Source organism: Arachis ipaensis, chromosome B09 (assembly GCF_000816755.2).
Source record: "Arachis ipaensis cultivar K30076 chromosome B09, Araip1.1, whole genome shotgun sequence".
NCBI lineage: Eukaryota > Viridiplantae > Streptophyta > Magnoliopsida > Fabales > Fabaceae > Arachis > Arachis ipaensis.
The window spans coordinates 12,056,885-12,064,035 of NC_029793.2; positions in this window are offsets into that span (position 1 = coordinate 12,056,885).

The window sequence follows — 7,151 nt, forward strand, 5'->3', positions numbered from 1 at the left end:
GATCCTTGATGATGATGATGATCCTATAACTGTTGATCGAAGCATCTTCAGTTTATTAGAGAACAAGCGTTATGAATGGAAGAACATGTTGAAGGGTCATGTTAGAGCATGGTGTGTTGGTTCTTCTCATGGTTGGATTGTGCTTTTGGATCAGAATAGAGTTTCACTTCTTCTAAACTATTCTTCTTCCACTACCATTAATGTACCACCTCTTCCCCTTTCATTCTTGTACCCTATCACATATTCTTACTTTGCTGAATACTTAAGAAAAATATTCATAGTCAAAGTAATCTTGATGTGTTGTTCCTCATCTTCAAACTACATTCTTGCTATCATATATGGTTCCAACTACAAAATTACTTATTGCAATTCTGCAACTTGGGTTGAGCTCTCTGATAATAAGCAATCTTATTGTGACGTTGTGTTCAGTAACAACTATCTTTATGCTTTGATACAAGATAGTTCTGTTGAAGTTTGGAATATTTGTGGGCAAATTCCTAAAAGATTGATTCTTTTAACACCAAATGTGGAGGCAAATTATGAAGAAGAGAAACCATATTTAGGAGATAACTTCTCAAAAATTTGTACTTTGTGGTATTTGCAGAAGAAATCTTGTTGGTGATAAAGTTTATTGAAAATTTTGTGAATGATGACAGGTTGGTAGTAGAAGAAGGAGATCTTTTATCACCTGAGGATACACAACCATTAATTTGTTCTTATAGAACAAAGTTTTTTACTGCTTATAAGCTTGATATTGGAGACAAGAAATAGAAAAAGATGAGATTTTTACATGATAAAATTCTGTTCTTGGGTGCTAATGAGTCTGTATCAATGGATGTTAAAGCTTGCTTGGAGTGTGATGCAAACTCAATCTACTTTGCAGATGATAGGTGAAAAGAGATAACTTTAGACTACATATATGGTGGACATGATTGGTGTGTTTTTAATTTTCAAAAAAATGTTGATGAGTTTGAAAAATTCTAAATTAATTTTTATGATGACTAAACATTATTAGTATAATTATTTACAAAATTATTAATTTGATCTTAATTCATACTTGTTTAATTAATAATTTTGTTGATGCAGGTTTTTATTGGGCCAATTTTTCAGCCTTAGTATTAAATTGATAAGACCATGGCTGAAATAAATTTTTGTTTCTTGGGCCGAATAGAAAAGAAAAACCAAAGTCCAGTATGAAATCAAAATTCAGCCTTGTATGAAATGAATGGTGGCTAAATTGTTTAATTGGGCCAGTTTCTATTAACATCATCATTAAGCCCATATTAAACCAAAGATCCAATACTTGGTCTGAAACCTATTGAGGGAAAGTAAATATTTTGCCTCCAACGGATCTCAATTTTTACCATGTGGTGGAATTCAAATTTTATTAAAGTGAAGTTAATACATGCATGGAAACTATGAGAGAGAAATTGTCATTGATTTGATGAATGGCTTTAATGCTACACGCTACTCAGGGAAGTAAAAGCAATCCCATTTCAATTAATTTGTTCAATTACATCTAATTGCTTTTCTTCTGGCTCTATCTTCTCTCTCATCTTTCTTCTACCTTCAGTCATATCATTACAGAGAAAGCATGGAGGCTATGGCTAGACACCGAAGAGATGAAGATGCACGCTACAAGACCATCACAATGATGGCAAGAAAAAGCAAACTAAGAGTATGCTGTGGCTAACATTCTCATTCACTTGTGGTAAGATTTTGTGAAGAGATCTTGACTTCTCCATACTAAAAATGGTTGAAGAAGATTTCGGTCAGAGAAGAAGAATCTTGGAAGGATGACTTGTCTCTGATTCTGCTCAACCATCACAGGAGGTAGCTACAGTGGCTACGTGATGGAGGAGGCAGAGATTGGAGCAAATGAAGCTATCATCATCATGGAGCATCAAGAGCCAGAAGTTCATCTTGGAGAGCAAGGCAAGGATGAAGGGCTCGGATTGATGAAGATTGATGACCAAGGAAGGACTAGAGGTAATTGCATGTTGGGTTTTGCATGTGTTATCTCTTCTCTCTCTCTGGCCGAACCGGTTCTAGTTGAAGAAGAAGAAGATTGGCTTGGTCTGTTTGGTTTCAACCTTGGAGGCTTCTCCCTATAAGTAAAGGTGAACTGTCAGGGTTTGATTCAAGGAAAGGAAAAGAGTGAGCACAGAGTTCCTATAGCTCTCTAAGCTAACAGAATTTCTTCTCCTTCAATGTTTTTCATTTTGTAATTTTTCTGTTTAATTTTGTCATGTCTTGAGTCTCATGGAAAAGGCAAACAGTGAGGTTTGTATGAAAAAGCCATAGAGCGAAAAAAGGCAGAGAGTGCAAAATTAAAAGAAAAAGCCATAGATGTTCTTAGAGGTCCTTTGTATATCTGTGTTGTGTTTCATGATTCTGTGAGAATCCCTTGCAAGTTGGGTTAGCACTTTGCAGTGAAAGCTTGGCAGTGACCAAGTCAAGTTCAGTTGGGGTTTAGATTCTGGACTTGTCCCGGATAGGAAGGGTAGTTCCTAGGGAGAATTGGTATATGTAATCATGAAGATTATAGTGAAATTCCATCATAGTTGTGATGGAGACTGGATGTAAGCTGCACTGCACTTAGCAGCTCAACCAGGATATATCTGGGTGTAATTTCCTCTCTCTTCTACTCCATTTCTGTTTCTGTTGCACAGGAGATAAAACCAAAAATATCTCGTGTTGACTGACGAGACAAAAAGAAAAGTCTCGTGGCTGGGGACGAGACAAAAGAAAAAGTCCCGTGGCTAGTTACGAGATAAAAAGACAAAAAAATTTTAGAAGTGGTTTCAAAGACCAGCAAGTATTGTCAAGTAAAGAGGGGGCTAAGATTCAACCCCCTTCTTTTAGCCACTGATAACCATCAAATGTTTTAAGAACCTCATGCAAATTACAAATAAGATTGATTCTCCACTAATTTAGGTAATTCCATAGTAATTTAGAGTTTGCCATTTAGAATGATATGATTTTTTTGTAATTGATTTTTTTTTTATCTTCTCTATCTAACCATTCAAGAATCATGTTAAGAATTTAAGATTCACTAGCCTTTTTTTTAAATACATTTGACACATTAAAGTATATCTTTTTCTTTCCTCCTAGTAATCTATTCTGGTCTTGTAATATTTTTTTTTTTATCGGACATTATTACTAGACTGCCTTTATTTATGTGTTTTTTTTTTTTGGATATGTGTAAATATATACTTCAAACAACTACTATTTTATCATTCGACTGGGTCCAATAAAAAATAAAAAAAGGTCCAAATCAATCTCTTTACAATAGTCTGAGTCAATGGACTATAATTAGTTATTTTTTGTCATAAAGGTCCGGTTATTAAAAAATCTCACAAGACCCAATAACCTTTTATCTTCATTCATCCATTACTCAATATTCAATTCACTGATTCAACCGGACCGGTTTGCAATTACGTTAAATTAAGGGGCACATGTAACACAATTACGTTAATACCCCATGTTCGGAACCAACATCCACTACACAGTTGAAATATTCTGACACGGTTCTTAACGGACCAGACAAAACTTTTTCCATACAAAGCCTTCTTTTTTGACTTTTTGTAGTTATACTGTATAGACAGATACTTTGAATGAAGATTCAAAAATACACATCTTTTCTTAATTCTTTTATAATTATAGATGATACTTTTTTCTTTTTTCCCCTTTCATTTCTCTTATTCATTTCTACTCTATTTTATTCAATTCTATTCTTTATTCATTTATTTTTCTCCTCTCTTTCACATTATATATTCATTTTTCTTGTTTAAACCTTTTTAATCTCTTATTCTTCTTTATGAATATGATAAATAGAGACGAATTAATATTTATTTTGAACAAAAATGAATAAATATACTTTATAAAAATAAATTTAATTTTCATACATTAATAATGTAAAAGAATTCTACACATACAGTTATCTAATATTCTATTTTTGTATTCACTACAACAAAATTTAATTTTGGTGGCAATAAGCTAATAACATAATGACCACTATATGCCTTATTTAACTTATGTTTATGCGACATTATATATTACGATTACTATATATTATAATGACAATTATATACTTTTTACGTCTATTAAAAAGATCTTTATTGGCAATTATATAATTGCTGCTAAAATCTTTTAGCGATAAATTATAAGACAACTAATATCTAATTGCCGGTAAATATATTAGTGGCTATTTTTATTGACGTTAAAAGCAAAATAAATGATCACTAAAAATAATTTTTTTTAATAGTCATCATCACATTGATAAAAATAGCAAATTTTCAAACTTACTAATTAAAAAGTTATCTTAACACATAAATCTCATGGATGACTGTGTAAAATTTATTACTATATTAATACATCAAAATTAAACTCTATAAAAATTGATAAACACTTGTTTTGATAGTTTACTACAAGAAAACCAAGATTTAAAGCGTGGCAAAAATTTTAAAAAAGTGTAGCGATAGTCTTTCGCCACGCTTTTTGAACTATAGACACGTTTTTAAAAGGGTCACATCTACAAGCGTGCCAATTGCTCTATCGCTACACTTTTATCAAACTATTGGCATGCTTTATTTTTTGCCACGCTTTTATCTATTAGCACGCTTAAAAGCATGGCTATATGTATAACCCTGTCGCAAAGCTTTTAAAGCGTGCCGAAAAGTAGACATACAACCACGCTTTTAAAGCATGCTGAAAAATGGATATACAGCCACGCTTTTAAAGTGTGCCAAAAAGTGAAAACTTATCGTTATACTTTCACTTTAAAATAAAATAAAACACTAAAAAATTAATCTTCCATTGATTTATATGAATTATATATATAATAAAATATGAATGAAACATTTAAAAAAATATAAATTCAACTTCCAAAATAAACATTTAAAAAAATTACAATTCTATATTAAAAAAATCTAATCTAATTCCTAAACAACATCTAGACTTTTCAACAAAAAGTATTAGCCTTACAACATTTGTTATAAAGAAATAGTCTTTACTTCCTTTTTTTATGATCTATTTTTCCAGCAGCACCATTCAGCATATGTAGAATAAAAAATTAAATTCGTAAACAGTAATTTACAATTAAATTATAAGAACACACGTAAAATACGGATGAAAAATAAAACTCATCTTACCCGCTTTAAGAAATAATTAGTAACACTAGGTAACATTTCTAATTCACTTCATCTTGCATATGTAGCCTTAATGACTGCATCATTCCACAACTCCTCAACCAATGGTGCGTATTGGCGTGTAGCACAGTTGGAAAGATGGCATCAAGTTTGTCCGATACTATAATTTTTAGCAACTAATCAGAGAATGCTTTTAGCCTTGTCCTAATGGATCGGAATACATCGTCTTCTCATCAGATTTTGGTCCGGACCCTGTTGTGAGCCATAAGCAAAATCTTTTAATACAAATGGCAAGCTAAATATTAAATCTTTTGACCACGTTTTCGAAGTATAACAAAAAAAAATGTGGTAACAAACCTTTTTTCTTATAGTAGTTCACATCCATTGTTACTCACAAACCAATAAATATGATATAAATAAATACTAAACATGTATTTTGAATAAAAATAAATATGTTTTTAAACATGCATGCTAAAGAGTTAGTCCTATTTTTGATAAGATAAGCGATTACACTACAGCAAAATGTATCATACAATTGGAAAAATATAAACATGTTAGCATTTTTTTTTAAATGTAAATCAGTATTCTTTAATTTTCTTTTGGTTTTCGAATTCGTAATTATTACATATTTATTTGGCTTTCAATAAATTTTTTATACCCATACATATATGTTTTTGTTGTGCTCCTCATAAAAAAAAAGTTTGTTTTGGTTTTTCTATAATTTAAAGGTATTCTATGTTATTTGTCGTTGTTAATTTTATCCATCAAGTGATAATATTGATTTCTCATGATATAAACTACACTATACGAATTACTAATCACTAAAAAAAAATACAATAAATTACACTATACTAATTACTTTTTAAGGGGGAAAAAAAGCTATACTTTACTAAAAAGTTATGAGAATAAAATTTTAGTGTATAAATACTTTATTTTAATTGAAAAATTGTTGCATCATTTTGATGCAAGAAACATTCTTCGATTACAGTTGAGTGTTACATCCACTAAAATAAACAAGACAAAAACCCAATCAAGTTGGAGGATCACATTTTTGGAATTTAAAGAACGTTAAGAGACAATATTTTTAGCGAAAAGTGAAGAATTGAATAGTATGAATTATGTACATTTTAGTCTTTAGGTAAAAAAATTTTTTTATCCCTAACTTTTTTTTTGCATACAAAATTGTCCATAAAGTTTAATTTAGTTTTAAAATCGTCATTTTTACTTAAATCATAAAATTTTGCAACAAATTATCCCTAACAAAAAAATTATAAAATAAAAAAAAGGAAAAAAAATTTTTGCTCATGCGCCAGTGTTCGAAGTTGACGCCAGCAGATCGGCGAGGGAAGACATTCGCCGCGTTGCTGTTTATGCTCCTCCTCCTAGCTTGCTTGCCGGTAGCCGCTGCTTCTCGTCTCTCGTCGCTGCTCCTCGTCTCTCGCCGCTGCTACTTTGCGTCCTCGCCGTTGGTCCACGCCGCTGGTCCTCGCTGCTGGTCCTCCCTAGGGTTCCAATTCTGCTTCTAATTTGTTGATTTTGTTGATTCTTTTGCTTCTGTTTCTTTTGTTAATTACATTGATTTTGTTAACCACATTGTTTTTTATTCTGATTCCGTTGTTGTTGATTCTGATTCCATTGCTCTTCTATTTTTGTTTCTTCTGCTTCTGCTTCTGATTCTGATTCCATTCATCTGCTTTTGATTTTGTTGCTGTTGTTGATTCTTCTACTTCTATTTCTGCTTCATTTCTGTTTCTATTTTTTATGTTTTATACATTATTTTTGCTTCTAATTTTATTGTTGTCGCTAATGTTGTGATGAAGAAAAAAAAAAGAGATGCTGCTGTAATGGAGAAGAAGAAAAAAAAAGAATAGAAATTGAGTATTTTGGCGAAGAATGAGAAAGGTATTTTAGTCCGAATGACGATTTTAAAATCAAGTTAAATCTTAGGGACGATTTTGTATGTTAAAAAAAAAAGTTGAAAAATTTTTTTTAACCTATACC